The sequence below is a fragment of the Tachypleus tridentatus genome, chromosome 9 (genome assembly GCF_004210375.1).
Source record: "Tachypleus tridentatus isolate NWPU-2018 chromosome 9, ASM421037v1, whole genome shotgun sequence".
NCBI lineage: Eukaryota > Metazoa > Arthropoda > Merostomata > Xiphosura > Limulidae > Tachypleus > Tachypleus tridentatus.
The window spans coordinates 17,857,784-17,870,496 of NC_134833.1; the positions used below are offsets into that span (position 1 = coordinate 17,857,784).

Below are 12,713 nucleotides of genomic sequence, written 5' to 3' on the forward strand. Positions count from 1 at the left end.
CCCATTACATAGTAAGACAACCGAAAAATAAAACAAGCAGTCAAACCAACAGAAATCAAGAAAAAAAGAAAGAAAAACACTTTATAAAATTAAATCCTTCTAATAAAAGCCTGATTATAAAAAAAAAAAAGAATACAGCAGAGATAAATAAACCTGGTGAGTTAATAAATATCAAATAATTTCAACAGAGTCAGCCAGGGTTTGATTTGTTTTAAATTTCGCGCGAAGCTACACGAGGGCTATCTGCGCTAGCCGTTCCTAATTTAACAGTGTAAGGCTAGAGGAAGGCAGCTAGTCATCACCACTCACCACCAACTCTTGGGTTACTCTTTTACCAACGAATAGTGGGATTCACCGTCACATTATAACGCCCCCACGACTAAAAGGGAGAATATGTTAGGTGTGACGGGGTTTCGAACCCGCGACCCTCATATTACGAGTCGAGTGCCTTAATCACCTGTCTTTCAAAAAGAAAATTAGAATAAGTATTGCTAGTGATTCTTTCTTTTAGAGCACAAAAGTCAAAGACCTCGCAGTGAAACATCTTTTAAGTGAGTCCAATGTCCTTCTGGCCTTCTGTTGTTTCTCTACCACTAATAAACAGGAAATTAATCCCCTAAATAAACTATAAGAGTCAGTTCACATCCAGGTAAGTGTTATTACTTCCGTTGTTGTGTTTTTGTTCTTTGCCTTTCCTTCACTGAGTTCGACAAAGGCTCCATCTCTTGAACAGTCTGCACATGCGCATGTAAAATTGTCACGTCAGAATCACAATTCATCAAACTCTGTACCACGAAGTAACTCACCTTCGGGATAATTGTTTCTAACGTCTGATTATTTCTGCTAATAACACGTGGAAGACTAAATTTAGACCATTATATGTGTGCATGTTCTTCTAAGGACTTAGGTTTACGTTTCTTGCCTTGCAAAATATTCAAGGGGTAATAATCTTCAAGAGAAAGAAACAACCTTGAAGATAATGATCAGGTAAAACTGGTTTAAACCCACTCAGGTTGTGTGGCGAAGTTTCTTTTTTATCTTAAGGCTTCTAATTCAGAGACATTCTATGAAAGTTCAGGTTCATCCATTCTAAACGTAAACACGCCTCTGGCAATAACTACCTGCAACAAAACTTAAGTCTGTGTGGCCCAGTTTTTTAACGTGCCCAGGATGTTAAATTCGAGAATTCGTGGTTTGTTTCCTATTGTTGTAAAAACTCGTTCCGCATTTTGGGACCTTGAGTGTACTCGAAGTTGTTTGTTTATTTTTAACAGCAAGACTGTACAAAACTGTGTTGTACTCGCTACTGGGATCGAACACGCAACCTTAAAGACAAAGCTACGCTTAGTGGTTGTTGGTTTGTGTTCTACTGCCTCAAAAACACGTTCTATGCTTTGAAGCTGCCCCCCTTCCCCCGCTAGTACAGCGGTAAGTCTACGGATTTACAACGCTAAAATCAGGGGTTCGATTCCCCCTCGGTGGGCTCAGCAGATAGCCCGATGTGGCTTTGCTATAAGAAAACACACACACACGCTTTGAGGCTGTGGTTGCGTTTGTAAGAATGGCTGTCAAATCCAACTCTTCAGTTCTACAAGAGTAGACTTTATGATGACTGATTGCTTTCCTTATAGTCTACCAATTTAAAATTAGAGGTGGCTACGAACACGTAGCTCTTGCTTAGCGCGAAATAATATAAAATAAACAACAAAAACCTAATGAGCTTGTTTTAATTTTAATACAAGTTATACAATTTCACACTAAATAAACCTGCAATCACAACCACTGATAGATTAAAAATGTATCGCAGAAAGGCTGGTATGGGTATTAACCTGAATATGACCTAGGAAGGTCGAAACGTTGTTCTCTCCTTATCAATAAAAGTATTAATACCCATACCAGCCGTTCTGAGATACATTTTTATTTCAAGTGTATTTCTCTCGTCGTCAAGAACTGACAGATTAATATTGTTTCAGCTATATGTGCATACACTTTTTATATACATAGAGACGCCAATACCAAAACAGTAGGACCATTTAGAGACTCACAGTCTGAAGGTATATACATAGGCATAAGTATATATACACACAATAAATACAAACAGGAGTACAAAAATCATACAAACACAAAATAAGATAGGTCTAAAAACGTCCATCAAGTCCAAAATGTCTGAACGTCCTTTAATGTGATGAAAAACATCATCGTCTTCAACTTCCTGCCAGATTTAGCATCTCTTCTGCATCTTTATTTATTTTCGAGGATGCAAATGGTGAACAAATCCACCTTGCAGAGGTACATAATAGAAAATGGTATCGTAAAACTGTTTTGTCTCCAGGTTTTGGACCCTCTCCAGTTCTCTCAGTCCAAAACACTAATGGTGGAATACCTTTTAGACTCTGATATTAATTAATGTTCCGTCGAAAACTTGTTCCAGCAAGCTGTGATTTTTTGTTTAGGGAGAAACCAATCGACTGGTCTTTATTTTACAATGTGTGAAAACTTCCAACTGGGCGACTTATTTTTCCATTTTTTACTCAAAAAAATATAACGTAGAACTTCGGAATTTTCTATTTAAGTTACATGTATTATTTCTATTTAAACTGCTCCTAGTCGTTTTGTCTCAGGTGCCTGATTTACTTCGGGTTTTACAGATTCTTACTTCCTTTCCCTAATTGTGAAACATTTCCATGGACCACAGTTTGGGAGTTTCTGCTTTAGAGAATGTTAGTAAAGTTGGTAGTGGCTTAATGTGTTAGGGAACTTTTTGTTATTGTAACCACTTAGTGAAATAGGTTTGTTTGTTTGTTTGTTTGTTTTGGGATTTCGCACAAAGCTACTCGAGGGCTATCTGTGCTAGCCGTCCCTAATTTAGCAGTGTAAGACTAGAGGGAAGGCAGCTAGTCATCACCACCCACCGCCAACTCTTGGGCTACTCTTTTACCAACGAATAGTGGGATTGACCGTCACATTATACACCCCCCACGGCTGGGAGGGCGAGCATGTTTAGCGCGACGCGGGCGCGAACCCGCGACCCTCGGATCACGAGTCGCACGCCTTACGCCCTTGGCCATGCCAGGCCAGGTTTGTTTGTAGTTATACACAAAGTTACAGATAAGGATACTCAGTCGCGAGTGTCAAAACTGGATTTTTAGCCTTATAAGTCCTCACATTTAGAATTCAAGTCAAGAGTGAGATTTCATAAAGATTATTCAAAAATAATTATTGAAAACGTTTATTAGTTTTAGAGAAAAACCACACCAGGCTAATCACCATGTCAACCGCAGCGAATGAACCCAGGATTTAGAATTTTAAATCTATTGACTTACAGATGCTTGAGGAGAGTGACAGGTGAGTCGGTTTGGTGTCTGGAGTGAGACACAATAAGATATGTTTGAAAAGTCGTATTGTAAGCGTTTTAAAAAACGTGTCATAAAAACTCAAATTTCCAAAGATAAAGACGAGAGAAAGAGATGTTGAATTGAAAGAGTGAGAGAAAGAGACTGAAGAAAATAAATAAATAATAGTCTGACAACAGTTAAAAGATGAAGGAACAAATATCAGAAACTTGAAAGTTACGAACCCAGAAGCGTGACCAAAAATTGAAAAAAGGCCTTTGAGGAACATCAAAAATGAAGGAACAAGTCCCGCCAAAAATCTGACTAACAAATCACAAAACAAGTCAAGATAAACTAAACTTATGTTTCACGCGATTTTGTATGATTTCAATAAGATTATTTTAGAATTCAACAAAAAGAAACCACAAATAAAAAAGAGTACTATAATCTAACCTTTCTGGTAAACTGTCTAATCTGTTACTTTCACATTAGGAACTGAGATGACTTTTTAAGTGAAGGTGTTTTATCTAAGTGTACTCATTGTTTTAATAAGAGCTATAAAATTTAAATCTTTGGATTTATTCCACATTAGAAAGAAAGGAAATAAGTGAGGAAAACTGTGAACAAATAAAATTAGTCATAACACACATACAAGGAGACCTGAAACACTTCATGACAGCCCCAGAGGAGACCTCCGTTTGAGGTAAGGTAGGGTGTACTGGTCTTTCAAAGATATTTATCTCGTAAGATATTTGAAAATACTCAGGAGTACAACATCTTAAAAATAGTAACTTTAAGACAGTTTCAAGTAAGAACTGTTGTTGCTGTGCAATAAATTTCCTTCTATTTTATATGTCAGAAGGTAGAAATGTTATATTCTACTTCACCTAAAACCTGTAATTTTCTTATCTGGAACCAAAACGTGACATCTCAGACTGATCAACTTACATATATCACAAAGTTTAGTCTTGTGTTTATCCACTTTTGAGAAGTTTGGTATGATTGGTGTTAGCTGATCTCAAAGCTACACAATTTGTGCTTTGCCCACCACGGGTATGGTATCGAAATGATAAGTCTACAGACATACCCGCTGTGCCACTGAGAAGTGATGTTCGAAACAAAAAATACGTAGCCAACAGTAACACTTTTGGAACTCAAAATTTTCTGAAAAATTCTTTATTAAGTGTTGGCTGTGCAGCTTGTCTTCATTCCACATGTTAGTTTCTTTATAGAATAAAGATCACTTTTGTTTTTCGTTTTTGTCCACTTACTTCCAGGAGATGTTTTTGTTTGTTATTTGTACTAAGTTATTACTTTTTTGCATTAAATGTAAAATATTAAGATAACATCGGACTTATCCAAAAACTAAGGTGGGGGCTGTTGTTGTTTTAAATTAAGCATAAAGCTACTCAATGGGCTATCTGTGCTCTGCCCACCACAGGTATCGAAACCCGATTTTTAGCATTGTAAATCCGCAGACATACCGCTGAGCCACTGGGGGGCTATTATAGCTCATTTGATAAAACTTTCCACATATAGTGCTCAGGCCACTACTTTCCTGATGGGTACTTACTGGGAGGGGGGCCTCTTTTGATAGCTCGTAGAAAAACAAATTAATAAACTACATGCAGTATGAATCACATATTAAATTACACACGCATATATAAAGAATCTGAAACGCTTTTCTGGAAATATTTTAATGAGCAAGAAAAGTAAAAAGTAAGACCTTGTTAAAATATTTTTAAAAAACTATAAATTACATATTTTGAAATATATGTAAAAACTTAAATTACTCTTACTTTTGTTAATTACCAAACATACAAAAGCGGCTCTCCGATGGGACATTGGTAGGTTTATGGGCTTACACCGCTAGAATTAGGGGTCCGATTCCCCGTGGTGGAGGCCTGGCATGGCCAGGTAGGTTAAGGCATTCGACTCGTAATCTGAGGGTCGCGGGTTCGAATTTCCGTCGCACCAAACATGTTTGCCTTTTCAGCCGTGGGGGTATTATAATGTTACACTCAGTCCCACTTCGTTGGTAAAAGAGTAGCCCAAGAATTGGCGGTGGGTGGTGATGATTAGTTGCCTTCCCTCTAGTCTTACACTGCTAAATTAGGTACGGGTGGAGCAGATAGCCCTCGTGTAGCTCTGCGCCAAAATATAAAAACAAACAGTCCCCGCAGTGGACACAGCAGGTGGGCTATTGTGGTTTAGTTCGAATAGAAACAAATAGCGTATAGACTAATGTGACTGAGACGGTCGTATAGGCGAGACTGTTGTTTAATAATTCCGTTTGGTTTAAATTCCTTTTCGTAAGAAGAGCGACTGGCGTTACTAATTTTGTCGGCGCCTTCGCTGCCCACATACACGAGAACCAGCTGTTTGCTCACACATTTGGCGAAACTTAGATCACGTACGTAAATGACATTTGTGCTCTTTTGTGTATAAGTGTACGTTTATTTGTGAAAGAGCGCGAGGTCGTTTATGAAGTTCCAAAGTATCTTTGTACCTGGAGTTATTTAGGCACATTAGAGAAACTCCTATGTTGTCATCAGCGTCATGAAACTGAATATCTTCCTAATTCGTATTATAATTAGTAAGAAGTTTATCTGGGCTGATTAAAATATTTCATTTTAGACAGCTTTTTTTTTTCCACAAAAAACTATACAGTTAAATTTAAAACAAATGTTTTGTATCAAGTTAAGCGTAAAGCTACACAATATCTATCTTTGATCTGTCCACCATGAATAAGTCCATAGAAATGCCACTGTGCTACTTGAGGGCTAAAACAAATGTGATCGAATAATATGGGATTTATTGGACCCTTATATATTTTTATAGCGATCATTTTTAAAGTATAGAGATTTTTTTATTGTATTTTATAAATGTACTTATTTTCGGGGAAAAACATAGAATAATTGCCTTATGCGTCTATCTTATAAAACCTTTTTTTTTTTTTTCACTTCGAAATAGTGTTCTGCTACTATTAAGTTAACCGTTTTATTAATAAAATGAATATTTTTTAGTCCAATGCTTAACAATAATTGCCCCAAAGTTTATCACTGGATTTTCCTTTTCGACGAGCTACAGGTACGTGTCATGAGATACCCGAAAAACTCATGTTAATTATACTTGCGAAATATGTCTATTTGATACCGGTGTTGACGTCAGTTGATCTTTGAACTCAGCATCAGAACTACTTGTTAGTTTTTTTGCTTTTCTCGAATTATTTTGTTGTGTTTTTTATTACATTAATTACTGATTATGACAACCTGTATGAAAACCTACCGTCATTCCTATCACATGCGTGGCACAAGCAGTTTGAATTATAAGATACTGGTAGTGTTCCTGCCATTTGTATTATATATGTTGCTGTAACTGTAAAATTCTGCCAATATTCCTGCCACATGAACTGAACAAAGAACTGTAAGTGTAAAATTCTGCCAGTATTCCTGCCACAATAACTAAACAAGGAACTGTAGCTGTAAAACTGTGCCAATATTTTTGCCACACGAACTAAACAAGGAACTGTAGCTGTAAAACTGTGCCAATATTTTTGCCACACGAACTAAACAAGGAACTGTAGTTGTAAAACTGCCAATATTCCTGCCACATGAACTAAACAAGGAACTGTAGTTGTAAAACTGCCAATATTCCTGCCACATGAACTAAACAAGGAACTGTAGCTGTAAACTTGTGCCAATATTCCTGCCACATGAAACAAACATGGGATTTTAACTACAAATCGTTACCTGAATTAACAGCTTTAATTAATAGAATTATGAACAACGTCGTTTTTAAACATGGCTGTCCAGAACGAACGTAAACATAAAGTAACCATGACGACGAGACCGTTAGTATAGTTATCGCTTTATCACTGTTCTTGGAATGCTTCAAGGTTAACCCTAACGTAACAAGGTTCATTTGAATCTAGGTTTAAACGCACGTGAAAAAGAAAGGAGAGAGAGAGAAAAAAAAACTCTACCAAACGTACATTTAATATTGATTGTATCTAAATGATATAAGATTTTTTATAGATAAATTTTGTGCACGAGACAGAAAGTCGTACAGATATCAACCATAAATGTTTATACCCTCAATCGTATATTCTCGAAATAAAAATCTCAAGTGGATTCTAAAGTATTTCGATCACGTACTTTGTAAGATATCCCACACTTTTTCCTCTGATTTGTATAGAAAATTTTGATTATTTTCGGATTTTTGTCTTTCACATCCATGAGTATTTGAGAAACGAAAAGAAACAAATAAAACAACACCTGGAACTGTGTAATGCGGTATTAAACGTATATATACATAACAGTAGAATATTTTGTTATAACATTACGTTTTACCTTCAAATAAGAAAATTAGGCACGACATATTCTTATAAGCCTTCCGACTGTCAATGGTCGTAATTTTCGTTCGATCCATTATCATTATTAAAACTGAAACTTGCGGGGATTCGATGACACAATATTATTAGATTTCTTGTTTCGATTACGTAAGACTGATAAAATGGTTTTCAGCTACAATCATAAAGAGGTGGAGCACTTCCCTTTCACTATAAAATTAATAAATCATTTCTAACTTTAGTGTTAGCACATTACATAGATATCTTAGTCTCGTTTGGTAAAGGTAACTCTATATTTGTAATATTTAGATTTGAGAAAGGCTTAACCTCAAAGTCTATTATAAATCTCAATTAACAAAATATAGTTATATAAAAAAGATCTAAACGATGCGTGATGACTTACCTTTGATATGTTTTATTATTTGTCTTTCAAATGTACGCATTTGATTAATGTCATTATAATATTAATATTTTATTTAGTTTCAACTTTTCTCCGTCTCATCCTATAGTTCAAATTTAACGAAAACATAATTTAGAGATGTGAGACAAAAAAAAAAAAGTTTTACTTTCATAACTTTTCAAAGGCAAAAATTAAAGAGAAAAAATTTGTTAACCTTTAATGGTGACTATTCAGTAACTGGAGCAAATAATAGCGCACAAAAGACGAACAGGTGAAGCTAAAAACATCTGGCGAACGAAAGGCAGCCATTAAGACACGTTTTGCATCATTAACCTACCATACAAAGCCAGCGGTACGCGGCCCCATTTTCACAAAGAAGCTTTCAGTGATCACAGAGACAATAACGGAACTAGATTCAAGACAATAGTAACAACCAGCTGCGTAAGAGGAGTTTCACACCTATTTAAGAGCCTTATCTTTGTCGGGGTTGATAATATTTCTTTCGAGTCCAAGAAACAATTTGTTATGCCTGACAGTCGACTCAATAAAATTGGTTTGGTTTGTTTTGAATTTCGCGCAAAGCTATACAAGGGTTATCTGCGCTAGCCGTCCCTAATTTTGCAGTGTAAGACTGGAGGGAAGGCAGCTAGTCATCACCGCCACCTCCTGGGCTACTCTTTTACCAACGAATAGTGGGATTGACTGTCACATATAACGTCCCCACGGCTGAAAGGGCGAACATGTTTGGTGTGACGGGGATTCAAACTCGCGACCCTTAGGTTACGAGTCGAGTGCCTTAACCACCTGGCCATACCGGGCCTAACGATAAAACTACCTTTCTCAAAATTAATTACGGGAATCGAAATATATTTTATTGAGGTTTAATATCACTCGAGGTTCATTGGGTGTGATTTTGATCATTCTGAACCAAATAAAGTTAAAGCATAGTATTTAACCCCATCCTATTGTAGGGTCTTTTAATCTTGTAGATTTGTTTCCTATTGAATGCTGATGTTACACGAGGGTCGGAGTAATCCGAACTTGCTTCGACACCCTTCATGATCATGTATGTATCCTCATTAGCATTCAAGTGTTGTGGATATCGTCTCTGATATTCTGTGTTGATACGTCTTTCAATTAAACGAACAGTTCAGTGTATACAATCAACATATTTCACCAGTTATTGACTAACACAACATTCTTCTCATTAAAACAAACAAAAATCTTAAATGTTAACATATTAGCTCAAAACTTGTGTAGGTTTTATAGTCTAGTAACAGGTGGCCTTATGAGATATTTATTTCTAAAACAAATATTAACATGAGAGTTATTTAGGTCCACTTTCACCATGTGTGTAGTAACAATCACACCCATCGAATAGGTAATGTTTTGCCATTTTTCTAGAAGTAAATTAGAGAATTAAACAAGTATCCATCTGCTCTGGTTTGTATATTTGCGTATTGGTGTATACACTTTGACGATGTACTGTGAGGGACTGTGTATGCTGCAGTAGGTATTGAATTTTACACTGACTGTATTTTATGTAGGTGTTTAGGTGCTATATTTAACCATGCTAGGCATACATATTCTACGATTGGTCTTGTACAGTGGAACCCACTAATCAGACCAGTTTGTCTCAGTCCAAAGGGTGGTTGCTTTAGAGGGGTTCCATTGTATATCCTTCAACGATTTGTTTTGAATTTTTGCGCAAAACTACACGAAGGTTACGTGCGCTAGCCGACTCTAATTTAGCAATGTAAGGCAGCTAGTCATCGCCACCAACTCTTGGGCTATTCTTTTACCGACGAATAGTGGGATTGAACACAATATTATAACGCCCCCACGGCTGAAAGGGCGATCATGTTTGATGTAACGAGGTTTGAAACCGTGACCCTCAGAGATTACGAGTCGAGCGCCTTAACCAGCTGGCGATGACGGACCTACGATTTTTTTTTTGTTTCTCAGAAACTAGTCTGATCGTTTCCATTAGACGTTCTGCTGTGCTACTCGGGGAGGGGAGCAAAGGTTAGTCAAAGAACAATTCCAGAAGAAAACAAATCACTCAGTTGTGTCTTAAAAATTGCAGTAAAGTAGGACTAGTTATTGTTAATGAATATGTATTACAAGTATCAGGTCATGTCGTCAGGAATAAAAGGTGTTCGGTTTGTAAGGAAGTTAGCGTGGACCTACACGAGGGCTATCTACGCTAGCCGTCCCTAACTTAGCAGTGATAGACTAGAGAGAAGGCAGGTGTTCTTTGCCACCCACCGCCAACTCTTAGATTACTCTTTTACCAACGAATATTGGAATTGCCTATACTCCCTTGGCCATGCTGGTTTAAAAGGCGAAGATAAACAACAACTGACTATCTCTATCAGTTGACGTACCTCTATTTCTGATAAATATTTGATTGGAATAATTACAGTTTACATTTCAGAGAAAATGTACAGAAATGATCATAAGCTGTCTGTAGTTAAACCACTTTTTAAAACATATGAAACTGAAGAAGACATGATGAAGAAGTGTACCTCTGAACACTTAGTGTTAACGTCTTCCCTTCTATGATCAAAGTTTTCCACGTCTGGTATATGGACTGCTAATGTGAACGTATTTTCGTTATTTGTTGTGACCCCAAGAAATCATTCCTGGTGAGTTTGATATAACGTCTAACTCATTTTATATCGAAGTTATGAAGTGCATGAACATGGTATAAAGAAAATATATTTAAATGACGTAATTAAAAGCATGAACTACTGTGATACTTTAAAATTATGATATTAATGTTTGTTTGGCATGAAGCGAAAAACTGTACGATAGGCTATCTGCGCTGTCGCCGCTGTAAGCACAATTTCAGTATTATAAGCTTTAATTTCGTGGATTAAAAGAAATATCAAATGCTTTCAGTTTATTGGAAGGGACAGACAAGTTATTTTAAACAAGTAGTATCATTTGTTTCCTATATAGTGAAGGACAATTCTAAGAATAAACTATGTTATAAAGTACTAGGAAGACAGAGGGAGCTAAAACAGCCCCTCCTTAAAAACACTGACAAATATATCAAAAACTATTTAAAAAAACAAAAACATTTTATCCGCTTTTAAGCTGAATACATTTTCCTTGTGCTCAGTTCAGGAACTTGGTTGTTTAAACCAATACATTTATTTTTACTTCTTTCTTGAACGTTTGTTTTTACGTCGTTAGGTTTTAATTCCTGGTCGTTTTCGTCACAGATACAAATCAGAAAAGGACTCTTACCTTGATTAGAGCCAATTTTTGTGTGTGTCGCTTACTTTTCTCAGTTTAATTGATAGTGAGGTCTTAAGTAGCTAATATTAAAATTATCTATTACGTACTATCTCCGTTTTCGTGTGTATAAAATCGATCTTAAAAGCACGAGAGACTGTGTCTAATTTCAGGAGCTTACGCACGTGGATTTCTCTACATACTGATTCTAGGAGAGCAGCAGGCAGAGCCAACAAACCAATAGCGTGTTTCCAGGGTCAGCTGCTGGTACACAACCACTCTTTAACCAGTAAACGTAAATTCTGACCGTAACGGGCAACGCTGTAGTACTCTGGTGACAAAACGACGTACTAAACAGAATCGTACTTAAAATCCTTTCATTCATCGTTAAAAGAGCATTATTATTATTTACAAATGTTGGGGATGACAAAAATTTCTTTTGAATTAAAAGAAAAAGGAATAAAAACCCGCCTCTTGAAACAGTAACTGATGGTCAATAGTTACAAGATTAAAGTTAATTAACATTAGATTATATAGATAGTTGAAACTATATAACTTTTTCCAAGAGTGTATAGCATGTATCACAGTATTTCGGTTTCCTCTACGTCTTGCAAAATGACTTCAGACATCAGCTAGGCCCAGCATGGCCAGGTGGTTAAGGCACTCGACTCGTAATCCGAGGGTCGCGAGTTCGAATCTCTACCACACCAAACTAGCTCGCCCTTTCAGCCGTGATGGCGTTATAATGTGACGCTCAATCCCACTATTCGTTATTAAAAGATTAGCCCAAGAGTTGGCGGTGATGACTAGCTGCCTTCCCTCTTCCACTGCAAAATTTAGGACGGATAGCGCAGATAGTTCTCGTGTAGCCATGTGCAAAATTCAAAAGAAACAAACACATCAGCTAACTTGATTCGTTTTACTTCTAACCCTCCCTTCTAGTGGAACAGCGGTAAGCCCGCGGAATTATAGTGCTAAAAACTTGATTTCGATATCCGTGAAAAGCACACTATAAATAGCCCTTTTGTGTAGCTTTCTATATAACTACAAACAATCAGCCAATAATTACCACAAGAAAAGTTCACAAGCCCAAGAAGTTTGTTGTTGTTGTTTTTTCGTTTAACAGATAATTTACGCTACAAGCTATCTGCGCAGGCCCACTACAGGAATCTAGCCACAAACATTAGAGTTAGAAGCCTTAAAGCTGACCGCTGAACAACGTAGAGAAAAAATTATTCTTGTAGGTGAAGTTATTGCACGAATCGATTACTGTTTTTCAGAAGTCGTTAAAATCACATTCTCAGTACCTGATACGAACGTCACTGACACACGAAACTATGCAGGTGATGTTACAGAATTTTGTAACTGAAAGAGAAAAAAAAAGGTC

General features: G+C 36.7%; 1 protein-coding gene across 4 annotated transcripts in view; it reads right to left on the minus strand.

The window, feature by feature from the left end:
- Positions 1 to 12,567, minus strand: part of LOC143224793 (uncharacterized) — an 87,793-nt gene extending 75,226 nt beyond the window's left edge. The window contains exon 1 of one of the 4 annotated variants that reach the window (XM_076453096.1): positions 11,339 to 12,567. The gene's annotated coding sequence lies outside the window, so the exon portion shown is untranslated. Of the gene's footprint in view, positions 1 to 806; positions 1,403 to 2,122; positions 10,072 to 10,611; positions 10,749 to 11,338 lie in introns of those variants that run through there. The other 3 variants (XM_076453098.1, XM_076453101.1, XM_076453099.1) reach the window with 3 other exon arrangements.
- Positions 12,568 to 12,713: the final 146 nt, after the last annotated feature.